Raw genomic sequence first — 13486 nt, forward strand, 5'->3', positions numbered from 1 at the left:
TAAGTTGTATTTCCCTTCAAACATGAAAATCATAGCATCAGAATATTCAAAACATGATCATAGTTGAAAAAAAGCATCTGCTTTATCTTGTGTTTGTCATGCTTTACAATAGTGGAGAACAGAATAGAAGAATAGAATTGGATCTAATAAACTAGGTCCAATTTTTGCACTAGCCTTCTTCTACTGATTTGTAAGGTCAAACTAGAATCTACACTTATTCATACAATTTGCACATTCCCACTCTGATAATACTCAGTAAGTCCTTTCACTTACATTATTTAAAAGTAATTATAGGCCTTTAATTCTCTACTAATATTAAAAGTGTTTAATCACTTTTCTTTATATCTTCCTATCATGTCACCTTTCCAACTTCTTTTGTCTCTATTAAATATCTTACATTCACACTGTCTAGCCTATATATCATTCCTCTACTTGTTTCTCTTGCTCATCTGATTGTTCCCTTTTCTCCACAGTTAAAACCACACTAAACATAATATGTTGATAAGGATCAGATTAAAGTAGAGTAACTATCAAACAAACTTCATGCTTGTTTCCTTCTAGAGATAAAGAGGAATCTGTGGAAAATCTGCCTCACAATAATATCTTTGTGATCATCTTTACAAAATATGAACATCGGCACCTGGAGGGGGGAAATCAAACTTTCAATAGTGCATAGAATAAATTAATTATAATTCATTTTGGTTGCAAATGATGAAGAAACTAAAGTCAGTTTGCTATATGTTAGATTATTGGCTACCATAAGCAAGATGTGTCAAAAAAAACCAAAGATGAACAGTAGTTAAAACAGTAAGGACAGATACTAATCACTAATACACTATTGCAATAGGGAAAATATTATAGAGTGAACTGAACTGAACTTTGATTTGTACAAAGTTGGCTGGGGGTTTTAAAGGGAGAATGAGAGAATAGGAAAGAGAGCAAGCAGAGCTCAGTAGAGTTAGGGAAATAAAAAATGACAAAAAGCAAGAAGAAACAGGAGGGGTCCATGTGAAATATAACTGGATTTGCTAACTGGTGTTATCTACACTAGGCTCCTATCCTCCCACAGAAACAAGAAGATAGGGACCCTGTTTTCAGGTGTTGGTTGGTTCTTTTGGCAACTTTGGGTTTTCTCAGAATACACTTTAAGGGGAACTAGGATCATCCTAGGGATGTGAGAAACTGAGCTGAGCTGTTAGACTGTTAATGTCTGTGTAAGTCTTCATAGACCTAGTTGAGAAAGGGATCATAGGAACCCGGCTATAGTTTGGTGAAGAGGAGAATCTGTCACAAAATAGGGAAAGAATTATCACCCATGCCTGGATCCAGTAGCTCAAGTGACTTCATCAATATTTATCTTTCTCCACCTCACAACTCTGTTTCCTTGTTTTGACTTTGCTCCTTCCCTAAGCAAAATGATTCCTCTTGGTGATGATTCCTTGCGCTCCAAGCTTTCCTAGTCCCTTCAGTAATTCCAATGCAAAAGAGCATCTGCATCCCTCCTAATCACTCAGATAAATGTTCCAAGAGTTTGACAATGCCTGAAACATGTTACTATGAGCCAAAATACTCTGGGTACGGAATGTAATGTTCTTGCCGGCCGGATCTCTGTCACATGACTATCCCTGGATTCATAAATGCAATCACCGTAGTAAACTATATGAGCTAAGAGTAGTGAGTAGTTGATCACCAAGAAAATGTGTTCTGTTTTCAAATCAAAGGGGAATTGATGCCTGTTAGCTAACGGAGAATGCCCTGTAAACCAAAAAGGTGCACCTTGATATTTTTTGACTCTTACATATTCAGTAAGCAGATTGTCTACTATGCACAAGACTCTGTGAGGCACTAGCCAGAGTCACAGAGACACTGCTTCATATATGACAGTGGCATAAATCTTACTAAGGAATTGTAACTAGGCTGCTGATGTTTTATAAAAATTATATTTTGATAGATTTTAAAGAACATGAGTGTAGTGAATTTTTTTCCTAAGTAATGTTCTTCGGTCCTGTGATTCATACTGCTTTTCATTCTTAAACTTAGATCTGAATGGCTATTAGTCTATAATCTTACCTAATTGCTTTTCTAGACTTGAAAAGAAATATTTATAAATGGTTGAGAAATCAAAATCCACATGACATCTGTTGCTCACAGCCAGAACATTACTCATTCACTTTTATTGTTCAAAATCATTTACATTTGATGTACGGACAATTAACTACACACATCATGAAAGATAATCACATAATTAAATATTCTTCACAGCACCAGACACTTTAAAATATTACTTCAGGAAGTTGGTTCACATTGGGAGGGTAATTTTAACAAAGTAGTACAAAAGACGGTTTTAATTTTTTTAAAAATGACTTTTTCCCCCAGATATGAGAATAAGATTAAAGTTAGAAGGAAAATAACAATATATTCTTAATTCCAACATCAGAATGTATTTTAAAATCTTATTTCCTATTTCTAAAGAATGTTTTTGAAAGAAAAATGTATTCTTGTTGAAATCCTAATGTGTGGAGGAATAAGGACAACATAAGTTATAGCCATGAATTGTATTAGTTCAACTTCTATGCTGTTTAGAAGCTTGATGTTCTGCTAGGAGACTGACATTCCAATGTGCTTTACGACATAGCTGTCATAAGAGACTATTTGGAAGAAAAATTTAAGACTCTTAGAGTGAATAGGATTGTGACTGTGGATAGGAGTGGGTGGGAGTGGTAGCAGTGTTCAAGGGGATAGTCATTGGACTGGTGACCATTGACATTGGCAGCATCAGTTTTGGAACAATCAAGGGCATCTGGCTTAATTTTCTGCTTGCAGTTAGAATTTTTCTCCATTTTATGCAAAAAAAAGAATGTTTTTATTAAAAAAAATCTTTAGAGAAAGTGACCCCATACTCTATACTGACAATATAACATCAGCATAGACTGTTTAACACCAGCATTTTCAAATATAAACCATATTCACTGTGGTCTTCAGAGGGAAAGGACAGAAGCCCAAAGAGTTTCAATCAATATTTATTATGAAGTTCGGCAACTATAATTAACTTACCGCTTCTCTTTTCTCTCAGTCCTTTTCCTTTCCTAATAAGACTTATTTCCAAGGCTTTTAACCATGGACCATGTTATTTTTCTTTGGATCTCCTTCAAGATTGTTATATCATATTTCAATTGTGGAGAGATAACAAAAACACCACATCATAATGTAAGCCTAAGGAGTCTCAAATATGGTTTTCAATAGTCAATAAATCACTGAAAATTTACTTCATAAGGAAGAAACATCCTATTTTTAATCTATAACAAAATACAGAGGAAGATACAGAGATTTCCCTTATACATCCTGCCAGCACACATGTGTAGTCTCCCCCATTATCAACAGTACTTACCAGAATGGTACTTTTACTTTTTTAACTAAGGATGAACCCATATTAACACATCATAATGACCCAAAACCCATAGTTTACCTTAGAGCTCACTATTGGTGCTACACATTTTATGGGTTTAAAAAACTGTGTAATGACATCCATCATTATAATATCATACAGAGTATTTTCACTGCCCTAAAAAACCCTCTGTGCTCTGTTTGGGTCTGTTGCTTCAGTTTTGGAAGGTTACTAATTACTGACTCAATTCCTCTAATAGATGTAAGACTACTCATATCTTCTATTTCTCATTGTGTGAGTTTTGGCAGATCTTCTCTCTCAAGGATTTGGTGTACTTCATTTATATTATCAAATTTCTGGGCATAGAGTTGTTCATTGTATTTTTTCATTATCTTCTTCATTTCCATAGGATCTGTAGTGATATCCTCTCTTTCATTTCTAATATTAGTAATTTGTGTCCTCTCTCTTTTTCCTTAGTCTGGCTAGAGGCTTATCAACTTTTTCTTTTCAAAGAACCACCTTTCGATTTTGTTGGTTTTCTCTGTTGATTACCTGTTTTCAACTTTTACTGTTTCTACTCTAATTCTTATAATTTATTTTTCTTCTGCTTACTTTTAATTTAATTTGCTCTTCTTTTTCAAGTTTCCTAAGGTAGAAACTTAGGTGATCAATTTTAGATTGTTCTTCTTTTTCTAGTATATGCATTCAATGCTATAAATTTCCGGGATAGGTTTTTTTCACTTCAACCCACAAATTTTCATTTGGATAAAAATATTATTACAGTTTCTTGAGATTTCTTCTTTTATCTAAGTATAATTTAGAAGCGTTTGTATAATCTCCATGTATTTTGGAATTTTCCAGTTATCTTTCTGTTATCAATTTCTAGTTTAATTCCATAGTGATTTGAGAGTGTGCATTGTATAATTTCTGTTCTTTTAGATATGTTAAGGTGTGTTTTATGATCCAGAATGTGGTCTCTCTTAGTGAATGTTCCATGTGAGCTTGTAAAAAATGTGAATTCTGCAGTTGTTAGATGAAGTAGTCTATAGTTGACTGATGTTGTTGTAATTTTCCCACAGGGAATTTTTTAGGGCAAACTATTCCATATGACATTAGAATGATGAATATATGTCATACACTTATTAAAATCCATAGACTATATGAAAATGAGAATGAGCCCTAATATAAGTTATGCACTTCAGTTAATATAGCAATCATTACTCATCAACTGTAACAAATGTATCATGCTAGTGTAAGATATTAATGGGGAAGTTGGGGTGGTGTGAGGATGTATATGAGAACTCTATTTTCTGCTGAATTTTCCCCTAACTCTATTACTGCACAAAAAGTCTATTAATTTAAGAAATTATATTAAAAATATTTAAGAAAGAAAAAAATACATAGTTATATAAATTTACATGCTATTGAATCTCTTTATTTTGAAATTTAAGAGTCTAGATATGAAATTCCAATGTATAAAATTTGCAGATAATGGAATTTTTACATGTGAAATATGTTGCTTGGGGCTAAAAAAAAAAACTCTTAGTGTTAACATGTATTTCCAAATATTTGTTTTTAAATGCCTTTTCTTTTGAAAATGATTACTTTTTTGTATTTTTAAAACTGACTTTAAAATGCTGTATTTCAAGTTTATTTATTTTTAAAATGTTTTGTAGTTATCATTTTATTGGTCTACACATTCTATCATAGAAAACACTGGTAATTATGGGAGACTTCTCTTATAGTAGAAGAAGAATTCATCAAACCATAAGGTTGAAATTTATTAAATACTTTACCAAATATATCTTGGTTTTCCTGGAATAGTCTCAATTTGCACCTGTTGTCTCAAAATCTTGTCCACTTAGGGCCATCTTTTATGCTCAAATATGTTCCTTTTGGACAATAAATTATATGGTCATCCTCAATAAGAAGGAATAACAGAGTGACACATGAGAGATAATATCATCATTGATTATCATTAAGAAAAGCCTTGTCAACGGCCCTGGCTTGTATTTGACCCATTGTACTGTGGAAGGATATTCTGTGACTTAACATAGGATATATATGATTTTGTCATAAATAAGTTATATAAAATCTTTAGGAAATGTGATAGAAAGTTTGATTTTAACAAAGAGTATACTTAATTAATATGTTTGTCAGAATTTCTTATACTGCTTTCTAAATAGTATGTACCTTCTCACCTAGTTTCTCACTTTCTTGTGAGGGTTTTATGTGGGTCCAAACTTGAGACTAGGGAATCTCACAGATAAGAATCTGTGGGGTTGTTGGGGGTGGGAATGGATAAATTGGGAGTTTGAGGTTTGCAGATACTAACTGATATATATTAAATAGATAAACAGGTTCATACTGCATAGCACAGGGAACTATATTCCTTATCTTGTAGTAATTTATGGTGAAAAAGAATATGAAAATGAAGTCATATATGTATGTTCATGTATGACTGAAGTATTGTGCTGTACACCAGAAACTGATACAACACTGTTAACTGACTATACTTCAATAAACATATATACATATATAAGAATCTGGTATCTTGTGAAATAACAAGGTTCTGAATATTAACATGAATATATGTGATGAATGCAGGAATAATTATACACACACTTTTGCAGATTAACTTCTCGTTGTAATGGTAAGAAATTAAGAAATTGTTGAGAGTTGATTGACTAATCCAAGTGCCCCTAATAACGCTAAAGCCCAAAATTTCTGGGTCACCATGTGAACCACAGTTTTGCTAAGACAGTCGAATTTCTCTATTTAGATGAGTTTTAGATAAGGATCAATAAGCACGTAGGCAATTTAATGCAACTACTTGGCTATAAACTGCCTCAGCAGACATATGTTTCTTTAATGCATTCACTTTAATGTAGTCAGAGTAATTCTATTTGCATTCGTATGTATTAGATGCTGTTTTTATTTAGCAACAAATTTTAAGTATTGGGAATACTTTTATTTGGCCCTGGCTTTCCTCCATTCCCTGAACTTGTAACTACTTATTCATAAACACACAGGGAAGACAGCAGGTGAACAATGATCCATCCTCGATTAAACATTATACTTTTACATCAAGGATAAAGAGGGTCCAGGGAAATTAATCCTTTGCCCTAGGAAGTTTATTAAAAATGCTAAATCTGGATGTGGTGGCAGCTTAAATAGCTTGAAGTAATTCTCTAAGGGAAATCTTCTAAAATCCTATGTTAAGGTAGATTTGGTTCAAGAAGAGGCAAAGATCAAGTTAAGAAAATTATCGTTGTTATCAAACACTTCCAACCTTAAATGTTGAAGTTAAGAAACTGAAGAGAATATTTACACAATAAACATTATATGTCAATAAAACCCTATCTATTGAAGTCTTGAATTATTCTTGTTTACCTTATGTAGAGCTTAAGTATCTGAAACTACCTCTGAACAGAAAAAAAAAGTATCAAGATCAAAAAATTGGAGCTTAGTTAAACATTTATACTCAGGCATGATTGGAGCAAGCCTCCTACAAATGTCACGGCAAAAATTACACAGATTAAAATGCTTCTGTTAATATGACATGATCTCAGCTTTAGAACTTATTTATTAAGGAGTAAGGAGACGGCAAAAATAATCTTATCCATATATTGCAACTAATTCAGGTGTGCAGCAAGTGTCACAAAGTGTGATAAAAACAAAAATATATTGTACTCTGCAGTGAGTTTTAAATAAGGATCAGTTAATAAGCATTTCAAGACTAATATGAAGAGTAGGTTTTAAAAACTCTAAACTTTAAAAAGTTCAGTTTCTGCTACTTACAATAAAAAACAAATTAAACGAACTGATAATCAACAACTCTTATTGGATCCACCAGAGAACAGAGTTCATATTACAAACCACCGCACTGAAAACTGCAGACACAGACAAATAAAGAGAATTACAGCTTACAGGGAGCAGAAATCACTGGAGCAAATCTTAGTTGGAAACATTTAGCCAGTGTTTGGCAAATGACTGTAAACTGAATGTGGACTAGTTTGAGACTTAAAAAATCTCCTGGGGCCCAGTCTCAGGAAGGCCCTTGAACTTTCTTGAGTTTTACCTCTAGGACCTCTACCAGGTTCCCTTGATGAAGTTCAGGGAAAAATTACATACTACTTTCGGTGCGGGGTGGGGTGGGAAAACAATTTTGAAATATGCCGTGACCATTATGTTTTCCATAACAAACAGCCCTCAGGGCAAAATACTTTACCAGAGCCTTATCCAACCAAGGGGAAGAGGAATTAGAGAACTCCAGCACCCAGTAGCCTTTTGCTCTCACACAGAAAAGAAAAACAATAGTTAAAAAATGCTGCTAAGAGCCCCCAAAATGGATAATTAGTTATAAAATTATGAAATGGTTTTTCTCTCCCAATACTATACAACCACAGCAACAGTCCAGTATAGAACAGTAAATTATATCAGAGAGCTTCCAGACAGACTCCATTTGAGAGGAAGTTTCTAGGAATACTCAGACATCAGTGGAGGAAAAAAAAATAAGGGCTAAGAGGAAATTGAAGCCTCTGATGTTTTTAGGTACAGCAAATATTAAATGCAGCATAACCCCCTAGCCAAATAAACATATAGCCTCCCACAAAAGGCCTATTGACGTCAGTTCTTATTTCCTTATACATCACATTCAGGCTTCAAAAAAATTACAAGACACAGTAAAAAGGCAAGAAAATGCATAGTCTGGAGAGACAAAACAAGCATCAAGAAGCAGATAAGGGAGAGATTTTTGAATTATTAAACAGGGAATTTAAAATGATTCTGATTAATGTGATAAGGGCTTTAATGAAAAGAACTGACAACATGCAAGAACAGATGAGTAATGCAAAGATATGGAAACCTGAAGAAGGAATCAAAAAGAAATGGAAGGAATCAAAGATTCAATGAAAGAATTAAAGAATGCCTTTGAGGGATTCATCATTAAATTGGGCATAGCTGAGGAAAGAACCAGTGAACTTGAAGATATGTAAATATAAACTTTCCAAACTAAAAAGTAAAGAAAAATAAATTAAAAAAAATAGTACTCAGCCATAAAAAATAATAATGTAATTTGCCACAACATAGATGGACCTAGAGAATGTCATTCTAAGTGAAGTAAGCCCAAAAGAGAAAGAAAAATACCATATGATATCACTTATATGTGGAATCTTAAAAATAAAAAGACAAACAAACTTATTTACAAAACAGAATCAGACTCACAGATATAGAAAACAAACTTACGGTTACTGGGGGGAAGGGTGTGGGAAGGGATAAATTGGGAGTTCAAGTTTTGCAGATACTAATATATATAAAATAGATAAACAAGTTTATACTGTATAGCAGGGAAACTATATTCAATATCTTGTAGTAACTTATGGTGAAAAAGAATATGAAAACAAATCTATGTATGTTCATGTATTACTGAAGCATTATGCTGTACACCAGAAACTGACATAACATTGTAAACTGATTATACTTCAATTAAAATATACATACAAAAAAAAAAAAAAAAAACAAAAACAGAATAGCCCCAAACCATGGAACTATTATAAAATTATAACATATACATAATGAGGAATACCAGAAGGAGAAGAAAAAGAGAAAATAGCAAGATAAATATTTAAACTAATAATTGCTGATAATTTTTCAAAATAAACAATTACATCAAGAAGCTTGAAGAATAGCAAACAGGGTAAATGCTATAATATCTACACCTAATCATATTATAGTCAAACTGCAGAAAATAAAAGATAAACTCTTGAAAGAAGTCAAAGAAATTGTTTTACTTATAGAAAAGCAAAGATGAGAATTACATCAGACTTCTCTTCAAAAACTACAAAAGCAAGAAGAAATTGGAATAAATGTTTAAAGTATTGAAAACACAACAATGATCTAGAATTCTGTATCCTTTCAAATTATGCTCAAAAGTGAAGGACAAATTTAAAAAAAATGTTATCATGCAAACAAAAACTGAGGGAATTTGTTGCTGGCACATCTGCCTTGCAAGAATAATAAACAAATATTATATATTTCTTATTCTTAATTGATTTAATAGAGCTATTTGTTCAAAACAATCGCATCAACAATACTTTGGGTGACTGCAGCTTATGGCTAACTAAAATGAATGACAGCAGTGTTACAAAACATGGAGTGAGGAATTGGGAATACTCAGTTACAAGGAGAAAGATCAAACACAAATAAATAAGAATGTTAATTTGTGAAATCTAGGACTATGTCAAGGGAATAGGTTTGTATTTGGAGAGGAATTTTTTTCAGGCAGAAGAAGAAGGAAGCAAAGATGTGTGAATACTAGGGTAAACTACATTTGAAGAATGGTGAAATTGAGGAAGCTCCATCCTCAGTAAATTAGATGGGATGCCTTTCTGTTGAAAGAAAAGAATGACAGTGAAAATTGCACTAAAATAGGGTTCTGGGAAAGGATAGATAAATTTAAAATACTTCTACTTGGAGAGTATCAATATGAGTTAAATAAGCAGATGGCTACGTAGAGATTAAAGCCTAGGGGGGATTAAATGTCATATATTATACTGGATACTGCCACATGTTTCTATGAGCATTTCCAGCCATATCAGGCTGAACAGGAGCAAGAAATGAAGTAAATACACAGGCAGAATATTGGCTTAAAGAGCACTGTTTGTTTTTTTTAACCTGCCTAATTTGAATTTCTAAATTTCTTCTCTCTTTATTGGCACTTCTTCCTAACTATTTGTTTTCAGTGGTTACAATAAAATCAACAATCCTGTCTCTAGCCCCCTGGATGATGGATAGAAAACAAAGAAAAAAAAAAGTAGGGTCATAATGTGTCTAAATTTTGTTTGAGCTTTTAATGGTCTTTCTCTACTAAGCATGTAGGAGCTGCAAGAGAATACTGCCTCCACTCTAACCATGAGTAAACGCCAACTAATCTGCAAAATCAAAATTTTTCTGAAACTATCAGACACAAGATGGCATAAGGCAACCAAATAAATTGAACTCCAAACTGTGACAAGGCCCTCCTGTAAGAGATGAGGCATAGGAAGTATTTTACCTTTGACAGAACATGGAAAGGATTGGTTACTCTACAAAAGTATAAGAAGAAATTAGTGAAAATATTAACTGGTTCTTAAAGGCCAAATGTGAAACATTTGATTAGAAAATCTGGGACCTCCAAACCCGAGGCGAATTTATAGCCCTCTAAAGGGTGTTCATAAGAAGGATTAAGGGCAAGGCAAAAAACCAAAGAGAACCATTATCCATGATACAAGATGCAGAAGGTTGTTAGCTCCTGCTTGAGAAAGACACAAAGTCACACCTGTTACCCACAGAACCATCTCTCATTGAAGCAAAAATCTTAGGCTACTGGTGAAGAACAGCAAACTCTCCAGTTCTCAGAGACTAGGAAAAATCTATTGCTTCTGGGAGATTGGGTTTGGAAGAAGGAAAACACATCTGTATCTAGGGAAATATAAGAAAACCCTCACAATAGTATGCAAGTAAAGATCTAGTGTAGCTGGGAAAAGGATAGATGTGGGGTTGCTGGATTCAGCAAATAAAAATACAAGACTGCCAGTTATATTTAAATCTCAAATACAAAACAAATAATTTTTAGTATAAGTATTTTTTTTTTTTTTAGTTACAAGGGACATACTTGCAGGGACAGTATATTCTATAAGACATACACTACAAAAGATTTAATGTTTTTCTGAAATTCATATTTAACAGTAAATTCTGTATTTTATCTGTCAGTCCTAGATAGAAGCAGAAGACCTCTCTTCATGAGGGAAGAGCAAGAAATCCTCTTGTGCTTAGATTTTATTTACTCTAGAGTCAAAATGCATGTAGTATCTAACCTGTTTAAGCAGCTAATCTGCCACTGTCATGTCTCACCTGAATTATTGGGAAAGGACTTTAACTAGTGTAACTGCTTTTTCCCTTGTCCACACATAGTCAGTTCTCAGTACAGCGGTCAGAATGTTGCTATTAAAATCTAAGTCACATCATGTTATCCTTAGCTCAAGTCCTCCAGTGGCTTCCAATAAGAAGAAAATCTCAGAATAAAAGCCAAACTTCCTGTGGCCGACAAGGTCTTAGAAAGTCTAACCTCTTCTCTGTTCTTTTTTTTTTTTCCACCCCAGCAATAGGACCTCTTGCTGTTTGTTGAATTTGCCAATCATATTCCCATTTTAGGGCTTTGTGCTTGCTCTTTTCTCTCCGTTGAAGGCTTTCCTCCCAGTTGTCAACATGTGTCTCTCTTCTCATCTTTCATAACTTTCCTGAAACAGTCTTCTGTAACAGTGCTTTCCAAATTACACCTCACATTCTCACCATCACTCTCTAGTCCCAACATGCTTTACTGTTAATCATCAAAGACATCATATATTTTATTTATTTTGCTTGTTTTCTATCTTCCCTCACTAAAGGGGATTGGAGGAACCTGTTTTATTCACAGCTGTGTCCCAGGACTTAGAAGAGTTCCTAGAAACATAACTGATGATCAATAAGTACGTATGCAATAAATAAAGAACACACAAATTAATGAATGAGTGAATTAGAGCATAAATGAGCAAATGTTGCTATCAAAATAAAAATACATTCCTTTAGAACATATAATACTGTTCTAGAGATGTTGATTAAAATATGGTACCTTTATACGTTGATTCTTCTGAATATTCATCACATTAGTGTATGACTTTTCTTGAGTTCTTAGGATACTGCAGGAACTCTCAATCTCATACTAAGTTTCTACGTTGATATAAAGTGCTGCCTCAAAAGGGATATACTGTAGCCTTTTAATACCGATGTTCACCATGCTAAAATATATGCATGGCCTATAACTTCTTTAGAATAGCCTACAATGTGGAATAGGAGTGATCCCGAGGCAGAGCTTAAAATAAGCAAATAGGTCAAATGTTCAACTTATCTGCAATATTTTTAATTACTTGGCATATCTTTTTAAATGAATGTTCAGGCCCTATCAAACCATCATGACACTAAACTTAAATGAGAGGAATACCAGGAGCCCCATGTGTTTCATCTTTTTTAATGCTCCAAGTAAAATGAATCTTTTGATTTTTTTTCATCCTGAAAATGTCTCTAAAGAGCCAATGGTTTAAATGCAAAGTTCTTCCCTTAAGGAAAAGGTTCGAAGTTTTCATTTTCCAAGAGTAAAATATTACTTTCTCACATGAAAGTTTTGTCTATTTTATTGCTGGAGTTGAAAAAAGAAAAAGTCTCAGAACTTCTTTAATATAGCCTAATTCATCAAACTGATTCTTTCTTGCTCTAGGTTATTTCTCATTGATATTCCCTTTGGTTGCTAGAAATTTCTAAATTAGTGTTTCATACATTTACGTGGCACACATTATTTAGCTAACTATTACCTTTCATTTTTATTCATTATGTGTGTATATGACTTTATCATTGCTCAGCATTATAATAACCATAAAGGAGTGATTTATATTGCTATAGATACAGAGATAAAAGTATTTCATTTAAAAATCAGCATCTTTTCTTATTTTAATCTGTTAAAGAAAAGTTCATCAAACATAAAATGTCACCATTTTAGTATTATATGAGTGTGTTTGTTTTATTATAATGTCAATGAACAACAGCTTTCAGCACCTTTTTGTTCAGTTGTTTGTTTAGATTATTTAAATCTGTATATCTTTTAAACCTTAAAATATTTTCATCATAGTTGAAAGAAAAATAAAGTAATAATGACAGTAATACCTGCATAGTCTAGATAAAAAAGTTTATTCTCTGCATAAATTAAATATGCTGCCAAATTAATTAAAGTGGGAATTTAGACCCTAGAATGGAAAATTTTTTCTTTTTCCTTTTTTTTTTTTTTTTGGAGAATGTACATAATTGCTTTGAATTTTATCCAGTTATATAGTATAAACATTCCCTAATCTTGTATCCATCTCTTTGGACCACAGATTCACTTTAAGAAGTATTTAAGAAGTAACTACAAGGCTCAGTTTAAGAAATATTTTCAATTCTGATTAATTTTTATGTGACTACATATTCCATATATATATATTGAAGGAACAATGGACTTAATCTCTATTGATTCTGCAGGTGACAGTTTGTAAT

This window comes from Camelus ferus, chromosome 3 (genome assembly GCF_009834535.1).
Source record: "Camelus ferus isolate YT-003-E chromosome 3, BCGSAC_Cfer_1.0, whole genome shotgun sequence".
In the NCBI taxonomy this organism is placed as follows: Eukaryota; Metazoa; Chordata; class Mammalia; order Artiodactyla; family Camelidae; genus Camelus; species Camelus ferus.